Source organism: Felis catus, chromosome C1 (genome assembly GCF_018350175.1).
Source record: "Felis catus isolate Fca126 chromosome C1, F.catus_Fca126_mat1.0, whole genome shotgun sequence".
NCBI classification, from domain to species: Eukaryota; Metazoa; Chordata; class Mammalia; order Carnivora; family Felidae; genus Felis; species Felis catus.
This window is the reverse complement of record NC_058375.1, coordinates 54900809-54911052: the sequence shown is the minus strand read 5'-3', so window position 1 is coordinate 54911052 and position 10244 is coordinate 54900809. Positions and strand designations below refer to the sequence as shown.

The 10244-nt window shown below is 40.5% G+C and overlaps 1 pseudogene; it reads right to left on the bottom strand.

Moving 5' to 3' along the window:
* Positions 1-7651: 7651 nt before the first annotated feature.
* Positions 7652-7854, bottom strand: LOC111562203 (annotated as a pseudogene).
* Positions 7855-10244: the final 2390 nt, after the last annotated feature.

The following is a 10244-nucleotide window of genomic DNA, read 5'->3' as shown; positions in this document are numbered from 1 at the left end:
GCTGAAAGAGCTGTAGTGGGGTTGGGAAGACTGATTATATACTATGGAGTTGGGGGAGGTAAAGGAAAAAAGGAGGCCTCCAAAAGGACTTTGAGTCTCTGCTAAAGAGAACTCATAAGATGCCTGGGGCCTTGCTATTGTCAAGCTAAGGTTGTTTTCCTCTAGTAAGGTATTAACATTAAGACAGTGGGGAGTTCCCTGAGAAATGTTATACTTTGTATTTGCCTCAAGTATTTGTCAATGGTCTGCAGGGTATAAAGAAATTTAACTATACCTAACATTTCCTTTTTGTCTTTGTTCCCCACATCACTATGGATGGACGGTGATGTTGGAGCTCCAGGTAACTGAATCTGCAGGTTTCTGGAGATCAAGCTGTTGATAAGATTGCCTTTTTCTTGTAATTTACTAAGACATTTGTAACCTGATGGAGACTCAGGTCCTGCATGGCTGTGATCTCTATCAGTTAACCATTTGTTTTCTTTCCTTTCCTTTGTTCTTGGGCAGCTAGGAGTGCCTGAGGAATATCACACTTACCCCACCTGGAGGGGTGGGGGTTGTTAGCTGGTGCTTTGCCCTAAACTTGCCTTATGCTCCCTCATCAGTATCTTCAGTTCTGTTCCACTTAGCCACTGAGATGTGTGTGTGTACTTGAAATCTACAAATTTTATTTAGTTCTTTCTAAAACTTGCCTTATTATTTTTTTTATATCCTTGTTTTCTTTTCCTATTTTTATTTCCTCTGTTATTTCCTTTAACCTTTACATGTGACTATCGTACATTTCAATCAGCTCATGCCAATATATGAAGTCTTTGGGGAGGGAGTGTAAGTCTTTCATTATTGTTTCTGCTGTCTGTTGCTTTTTCCTTGTGCGTTTTGTGGACTTTTTAAACTTGTGGACTATATTTCCTTCAATGACATCTGGGAGAATCCCAGACACCTATGATGGGCACGCTGATTGCAACAACGTGAATATTGACTTCCAGGCAACCTCATTTATAGCTCCTTCCTCTGCTCATTTACTTCCTACTCCTTGCTCAGGCTTTAGTTGTTACTATTACTATTTAATTCTTAGACCCTCAGAAAACTCCTCACTCTAGTAAGTGCAATAATGCATTAAAACTGTGTCTACTGTGTTGGTCTGACTCACCATCTAATTATATTTTATACGGAGGGCCCTTTAGAGTAACTAGTGGGCCCTATTGGCAGAAATTAAAATCCAAGTCTTTCTTTGGTTAGTGAACTTTTCAGGTTTTTAAGAGTTTGGGTTGTCTGAAGCTCTAAAATATTTTTCATACATCCTCCAGCAGGATAACACAACTGATTACCCACGTCCAATCATTCCAGACTTTATTTTTCTACTGAAAGAAATGGAGGTCAGAGGAAGCAAATGCCTTGTCCAAGCTACTTCTGCAACTGAGAGACAAACAAACAAAAAGGTTTAATACTGATCACTGGAACCAAAAAACTTTTCAGCTTTACCCAATGGTCTGTGGATGAGACTCAGAAAAAACCGAAAATGGCAAAGTAAGAGCTCAGCTAGCAACAGACTGCTTGGCCTGTATACAAGTAATCCAGGATGTCCAGCAAAGACGCCTTCCCTCATTGGAAGTATAAACCATAGTTATTTCCAACTGGGGTCTGATCAGCACTCACAAGGTGGAGTCATGAGAAACCGGAAGGAAGAAAATTTTGCCGATTGATCAGATCCTTTTTGAGTCCTAGTCATATTATAGTCTGTGGGGAGGAAGTCATGGAGATTTTTCAAGATTTCATGGGAATGACCCAAATCTAAATGCCTTACTCAAGACTCAAGAAAGTATATACATTTGCATTCCCGGATTAACAACAACTGGGTAGTAGTATTCTAGGGGAGACTTTGCAAAAGTCTTGCTTCCCCCCAAATGCCCACATCAGGAGCTTGGGGTTCAGAAGATCTGTGTTTTCTAGGCTCTGAGCCAGCTGACATCACTTTGGACCCTAGACTAAGAAGTAAGGAAGATCTATCCTAAACTCCTGTCCTAGAGGCCTGACTCACCTTTTTGGTGGTGAAGACAGCAAATTAGGGATACCTATAAGAGCAACATGTACAGATCTTTCTGAAATCAGTGTATAGATTTTTGTAAATAACAGTTGCTATGTTCCCAGTGTCTAGTATAAAGCTTGACATATCAGAGGCTCTCAAATTAAAACTTGTTGACTTTTTCTTTTTTAAATGATTGGACCCTGTTTTGGAGTTTTAGTGGCAATATTGCTTTGTGCCACCGGATGGTGCTATTAAACCACTCTCACATGCACACTGTCAAACCGATTTTGATGTTTTCCAGCCTTCACGAAGAAAGTATCTTTCATTTCTCCGCTTTCAAACCATCTCAGTTTGGACATCATGTGGCCTTTTTCCCCCTTGAAAAGAGCTGGAAAAATTTCTGACTCATTCTTTTTTTTAAAGACTTTATTTTTTAGAGCAGCTTTAGCTTCACAGCAAAATTAAGAGGAAGATACAGATTTCCCACATACTGCCTGCTGTCATACATGCGCATCCTCCCACCCCATTATCAACATCACCCACCAGAATGGCATGTTTGCTATAATAGATGAATCCGCACATCCTTATCATGCAAAGTCCACAGTTTACACGAGGATTCATTCTTGGTATTGTGCATTCTATGGGTTTGGTCAAAGGTACAGTGATATGTATCCATTCTTAGAGTATCATACACAGTATTTTCACTGCCCCCAAATCCTCTGCATTCTGCCTATTCATCTCTCCCTCTGATTCTTTCTTGAAAACAGTGATTGTTCCAGTAGCACTTCTACTAAAATTGGATCCCACAGCTCAGACATCCAGGAGACAGACACATCTGTGGAACATTTTGTTGTTTTTGTCAGGAGTGGCATTGTCGACTAGTTAATAGAAAGAAAGGAAACCAGGAATTCAAGTACCCACTGTCCTCTTGTTTATCAGTGACCTAAGGATTCTTCAGAGATGCCTCCAGCTGCAAAGAAGCGGTGTGTGTGTGTGTGTGTGTGTGTGTGTGTGTGTGCGCCTATGCGCTTGTGCACACATTTGGTGGTTGGAGGATGTGCAAAAGAGGTATGAGAGCAGGACTATCTCTTCCCACATTATTGACCAGACTAGCTCCATGTCGGGGATAGAGGTAGGAAATATATGCTTTTGTTTTGTTTTGTTTGTTTGCTTGTTTCTAAGAATATTACCCTCTGTTAAAAGAAGGCTCAATTATCTCAATGGCCCTTCTAGTCCTAACATGCTATGTTCTAAGTTCTTCAGTTTTCTTGGTTGAATATTTCACCTTGGTCTATCCAAGAAGACCAAGAGGATGTGGAGGATTAGCTTGAAGCAGTGCCATGCAGGTCTGAATTTATCCTTAGAGACCTCCTTTCGTTGCTACCTCCTTACTGTCACCTGAGCTCTGGCTGCCTGGCTCAAACAAGCCACAATCAGGACGTGTTTGGAAAAGGTGTGGAGAGGCACAGAGCTTTTCCCAACTTCTTATAGTGAGCTTGAGGAAGTACATAGGTAGAAACTGAAGGCCAACGCTCTCAAACAAGAACACATCAACCCATGGCAGACTGAGCAAGAGGTGGGAACAAAGTGTGCAGAAAGAAGAGGGTCACAGAGGTGGGCAGGTGAGATGGCAATGTGAACCAGTTCCACAAGTGAGTTTTGAGTGTCTACTCTGTGCTGGGCTCTAAGGATACAGAAATGAATGCAAGGAGATGTCAGGAGATTGGAGGCAGATACATAAATGTAGAGCTATCAGGCCATATTTAAGTGCTTTGAGAGTAGATGGAACAGGGGACTAGGGCAATTCAGAGAAAGAGCAAATCTAGAGGAGTTGATGCCCAAACTGAATCTCCATTGCCCCAGGCATCATTGCTACAATTATTCTTGATTAAAAGGTTTTCATTGGAGGTTGTTTTTTTTTTAATCAGACTTCTTTATATCTTTGATGGTTGACTTCATACAAGTATATAGTATTAATAGCTACTCTTCATTAAGTTCTAAGCATAGTTCTAAAGCCCTTTACGTATAATTCCACATTTAATCTTCACAGCAATCCTGTAAGATAGGCAGGTATTAAGACCCTTATGGTGAAAGTTTTTGTGGAAAATTTCAAGCCCATAGAAAAGTTTTCTGACATCAGGAGTACACTGAAGCAAATTTCAGATATCATGTCATTTCTGAACATAGCTCAGTATGTTAATCTAGAAGATAAGGATACTTCAAAAAACGTAACCACAAGTCTGCTTCTAGTTAAGATGGAGGAACAGGAACTCGATTTACCCTCCTGCCTGACATAACATGAAGGAAGGAAGGAAGGAAGGGAGAGAGGAAGGAAGGAAGGGAGAGAGGAAGAGAGAAAAAGACAAAATATACGAAATGATATTTTTCAAGACATGGACATCAGGCAGTGAAGGACGATCAGATGATTTGCCCCTTCCTCTCCCCTCCTCTCCCCTTCCCTCAGCATATTGCCTCCAGAGAGAGTTCAGGTGAAGCACAGAGAAGGAGGAACACAAAGAAACACTGAGCAGGCTTTTTGCAGAAGTAATTTGACTGTAAAGTTCAAATGGAAATGCAAATGACTTAGAACAGTCAAAACAACTTTGAAAAAGAAGAGCTAGTTTGAAGGAGCAGTACCATGTGATTTCAACACTTATGACGAGGTAACAATAATGAAAAAAGTATCATATTGGTATCAGGATATGCAAATAGATCATTGGATCGGAATGGAGGGTCCAGAAACAGACCACATGTTTATGACAACTGTTTTCTGATGAAGGTACAAATGAAATCAATAGAGACCGGACAATCTTTTCAACAAATAGCACTGGAACAATTAAATATCTATATGCAAAAAAATGAAGTTGTACAATATACAAAAAAATAACTCAAAATGGATCGCAGATCTAAATTTAAAATCTAAAACTAGACTACTCCTAAACCTCTAAAATGTAGGAAACTTATAAGACCTCGAATTAGCCAAAAATTTCATAGACGTGACATCAAAAACACAATCCACAAAATTAAAAATGGACAATTTGGACTTCATCAAATTTTAAAACATGCACTCTTTTAAAATTTCTGTGAAGAAAGTGAAAAGACAAACTGCAGCCTAACAGAAAATGCTTGCAGATCATATATCTGATAGATGTGAGTTTATTTATACGTAATGATTGATTATATATATACACACACTTATACGTATTTGAGACACTTGACTGTATGTATGTATGTATGTATGGAAGATAATAACCATTAGGTAATGCAAATTAAAACCACAGTGTGTTTGGGCGGCTGGGTGGCTCAGTTGGCTGAGTGGCCGACTCTTGATCTTGACTCAGGTTATGGTCTCCTGCTTTGTGAGTTTGAATCTTGCATGGGACTTTGCACTGATGGTGTGGAGCCTGCTTGAGATTCTCTCCCTCTCTGCCCCTCCTGCATGTATTATCTCTCTCTCTTTTAAAGTAAATAAACAAACTTAAGAAAGAAATAAAACCACAGTTTTATTATTGGAAGTGATATCACTTCCAATATTTATGTATTTATTTAGAGAGTGAGAAAGAGAATCTTAAGTAGGCTCCACACCCAGCACAGAGCCTGACATGGGGCTCCATCACTCGACCTGACTATGAGATCATGACCTGAGCCGAAATCAAGAGTTGGAGGCTTATGCTTAACCAACTGAGCCACCCAGGTGCCCCTACCGCTTCCAATCCATTATACTGGCTAAAAGTAGAAAAACTAGACAACACTAAATGTTGGTGATGATATATAGCTTTAACTAGTGTGAAACCAGGAGGCAGTTCTCTAAACACATTTCCAATTGCCTTGCTTTGCCAATACTACCCAAGCATTTTGGCTAAAGACACATACTTAATTAAGGAAACAAAGTCTGAGGCAAATGCAATAAAATGAGGCTTAAGAATGTAGTCATTTGCCTTCTGAGTTGAGGACATTGAACACTTAGGGACCTTAAAAGATTTGAGAGCCTTGAGGGTCATAATGCACACTGAGGTCCAGTGGTCTCCAAAATACGGACAACGAATTAGGGGTTTACTAATTAAGTCACCCTGAGATGCCTCATGAAAGAAGGTAGAAAAGGAGGTCTCTAAACTGGAATATGCATCAGTAGGACACATTTTCTTTGCTGGACTGACAGTCTCCCATCATGAGTTGAAGTATGTTGTTGCAACTCAACTATCTACTGGGAATAGGAGGGAAATTACAGTAGGAGTGATAGTTGTTGCATTGTGGTGAAATATGTTGTCCATCTAGTGAGCATGACCTAGCAGTGTGAGAAAAAAACTCAAGCAGTTTTTATAAACAAGCAGGACAATAAGTGAAGTATTAAAAAAAATAACAACCAAAAAACACATTAAATTATGCTCTTGCTTTTGATCGATAACATAACACTACAAGCTAGGGTGGTAAACAATGAGTATTTTAAGTTGCAATTTTAAGTCAGAGAAACAAATATTTGAGATTCAAATTATGGAACAGAGAATGGGAAATTTTTAATCATTTTGGACCTAGCCCCTGTGCCCTGGTGCCCTTCCGCTTCCTCCTTGGTCAAAACTGTGGGGTTGTCTTTAACAGTCTCTTTAGCCATCTGGTGCCTTAATTTTCTCATCTGCAAAATAAAGACAAATATTATTGTCTCAAAGAGCATAATAGGGGCCTAATATATGTTCCTTAAGTGAATGAAAGGATTGGTTTCTCCAACTCTTGAGTGCTATCATGGGTCACACCAGTGACCTTAATCTTCCAGGTACTCTAAACCCTAGAGAAGGATGTAAACTATTTCCTGACTCCAACTGTAAAAACCAACTTCCTCATTTCAGTAAAAATGACACCCTTAGCAACAAGCCAATACCATAAAGTGTGCATGTCCTAATACCAATATATTTTTCAAAATTTCAGTGCTTTTTCTTTTGTTTTAAGTTGGAAAGAATCTCAGCAGCCTTTGGGCTGCTACCACTCTTTTACATATAAGCTCAGTGAAGCCCCAGAGAACGGAATGACTTACTTACATTTACCTAGCAGAGACAGTGAGCCTGTTGAGCTTTCTTCCAGCCAAGAGCAAGAATTAATACGATTGCCCACATTCAATTAAATCCCAGTATAAATAAAAGAATCTAATGCTACACTAAATCTACTCTTGGTACCTACCAGGTGGCAGATGTGAATGTGTTGTAAAAATTGACTGAACGGGTGGCAGGGGCCGTTTTGATCAAGAAGTATGACTGTCCCGACAGTTTTAATCCTTCATCTCTTGAATCACCCTAAAGTGCTAAAAATTCAACAGGGAGGGTGCATCAAAGAGGGAAGATGTGGAAGGTGTTAGTCCTGGAGGTAGGGCATTCGTAATAAAACACAGGATGACTTCAACTTCCAAAGAAATTACAAGTGGGAGCAATGAGGATTGGGGTGGCTTAAAAAACTGCTCAGTGCAAACCTCTGCCTGTCAGATGACCCATCCCAACAGAGCCAGTCCCAGGGAGGCCTAGAGTAGGGAGGGGAGAGTTGCTGACAAATAAGATAGGTCATAGTCCAGTGGAACAAAAAAGTTGATTTCAGAATATGGAACTTGAAAACAAGTAAAGAGGGAAAGAAAGGAAGATAGTCACCTAGGGGTGCTGATGTTGTCATAGAAGTAATACACCTACTGCTTGGAAATATATACCATCTCAAGCAACTATCCGGAGCTTGATTTCCTGTAAGCATACAGGAAGTCTTGCCCCACGTTTTACCTGCCTACTGGGTCTACCGTTATATTAAACTGATAAGAGCAGATACTACACTTGATCTTAGCCAAAAGGCCGAGAAGCGATGGGTCTACTATTATAAATGTGCTTAGGAGGTTAGAGCTGGCCATTCCTAGCCATACCCACTGCTGCCACATACTATCCTCAAGAACAGTCATAATTCAGACTCACAGAACTTTAGAGTGAGAGGGACCCTAGAATAGGACTTCTATCCTTGGCACTATTGACATGTTGAGTCCAATAACGCTATGGGAGACTATCCTGTGCGCTAGAGGATGTTTTAGCGGCTTCCTCAGCCGCTATTCACTAGTTGCCGGTAAGCAGCTCCCCAGTGGCGAGAAACAAATATGTTCGCCAGACATTGTCAGATGTTCCCTGGGTGGCAGAATCACCTCAGCTGAGAACTACTACCCTAGACAACTGTATCCAGCTTTCTCACATCTCACACCCATAGAAAATGAAAATATTTGAGTAGGACAATGAGTAAATGAGATGGGACCTGGAAATAGCTAAATAAACCTTGGTGAAAAAAATGTATTACGCTTTATAAATTTACAGGAAACATAAAATACAAAATATTTAGGGAATGTTAAATATTAAATGTATAGAAGATTCTGAATAAAATTCAAAAATTTAAATGAGAAATTTGAACATACTTTTACTGACATAGCTTTTTACCAACAAATTATGCTCAATGTGGCTATTATATGCAGCTCTGTTCAAGCCATTTTAATGATGACCACTTCAAATCCTTGGCAACCTCCATTGGTAAGAAACTTCATTTGTGCAAGTAGATGATAAAAATGTTAAAACCATTGTTTATCGTCACTTGAAGATTTGTAGTTTCTGGAATTAAAGACACCTCCTAGCCTTTTTTCCTTTCTTATGCTGACAAATCGGCGTTTAAATCTCTTTATGAGAAAGCAAAAATATTTCAGATTCACACTTCTACATATCTTGTGTTGCAAAATAGTAATGAGAGGCTAATTAAATGCATTGCACATGTACTGGAAGAGTGGTTGTCCTGCAACTAACACGGAAACCCCTAAATGGGCTTCTTGTCTGTCAGCAACAGAAGGACAAGAGAATCTGATGAATGTAAAGACAGAGATTCTGGGCTATCATTTATTGCTGGGCAGACCAGAAAGCCCCACCGTATACTCCCCACCAATCCGTCCCCAACTGGCTGCATCTTGGGCTGGGCGGGCTCCAATCCCTGGGCACTTGGCAATAAACTCCTTAGTGGTCCTCAGATTCTATCTAGGATGGTTAGTGGTTTGCTCTGAAGCTGGCTGCTGAGATGTCCAGGCCATCCAACACTTTTTTGGCTGCACACAGGGCATCATAGAACAACACATGGTACATTTGGCTCACCGTGTCTCCTCTGGGAACCATGGGGGTGGCCTTTGAAATCTTGCTCAGATGACTCCCCCAAGGAACCTGTGATAGACTTCTCTTGGTTAGAGGCACCTGGTCCCAGAACCTCAGTAACTCCAAATCCCAGAGAGCATTCCGAGTGTTGAGAGACTCCATAATTTAGAGCATACTTAGAACCCACTGGTGGCGCACTGTTGTAATACGGCACATAGGTTGGAAAACTCTGCCTTAGAGAATTCTTCCTTGTCCTAGTTTGAGGACGTGGTGGCCCAGAGAGCGGTATGACTCGTCCCACATCCCACACTAAGTTAATGACAGAGCTGGAACCGGAACTTAATTCTACTGGCTCCTGGCACCACAACCACGCAGATCCTTCATTGCTTTTCCTTATTTTTTCTCCCCCTCTCTTCCTTCCTCCCACTGACTCATTCACCACAAATTCTTCATGTGCCTAGCCTACCAGTCATAAACATTGGCTTGTACCATAGGGAAGGCAGCATTTCTTAAACTTTGGTCTAAGGATTTAAGAGTTTCTTAAACTTTGCTGTGCATAAGAATAAAATTGTAACAATAAGTGTATTTTACTACTGTATCTTTGTGAAGAAAGTTGAAGCGAGGAGAGGAAAGGGTGAAGATTTGCAGTAGGAAGCATGAGGCAGTATTTCCACTATACTTCATCTAATTTCTTTGGCTGAGTCTAATGCTGAACACTAGAGCTTGGTGACTTCTAAGAAGACATAGTGACCCAAAGGCTACAAATATTTATGAGTTAAAAGTAACAGATTAGTTTATCTGATGCAAGTCCAAATGTCTGCTGAGGCTTCCCTTGATTTGGGCAACCTGATTAGACATACTTGTGTTAGATCCCCTACCCTCTGTCCCCAGAAAAAATGAGGTGGGTAGTGGACGAACAAGACAGAGAGAATGTGGTAATGGCTGCCTTTCTGAATGTAGGGTGTGGAGGGGTTGGAGCACCTCTTAACAGTTATGGCCCTAGGAAGCCAATGAGAGAGTACATAATGTCAGCCCAGAAATGGGCTCATAAACATATTTTCACCCTGAATTAATCCTTTTCTTCT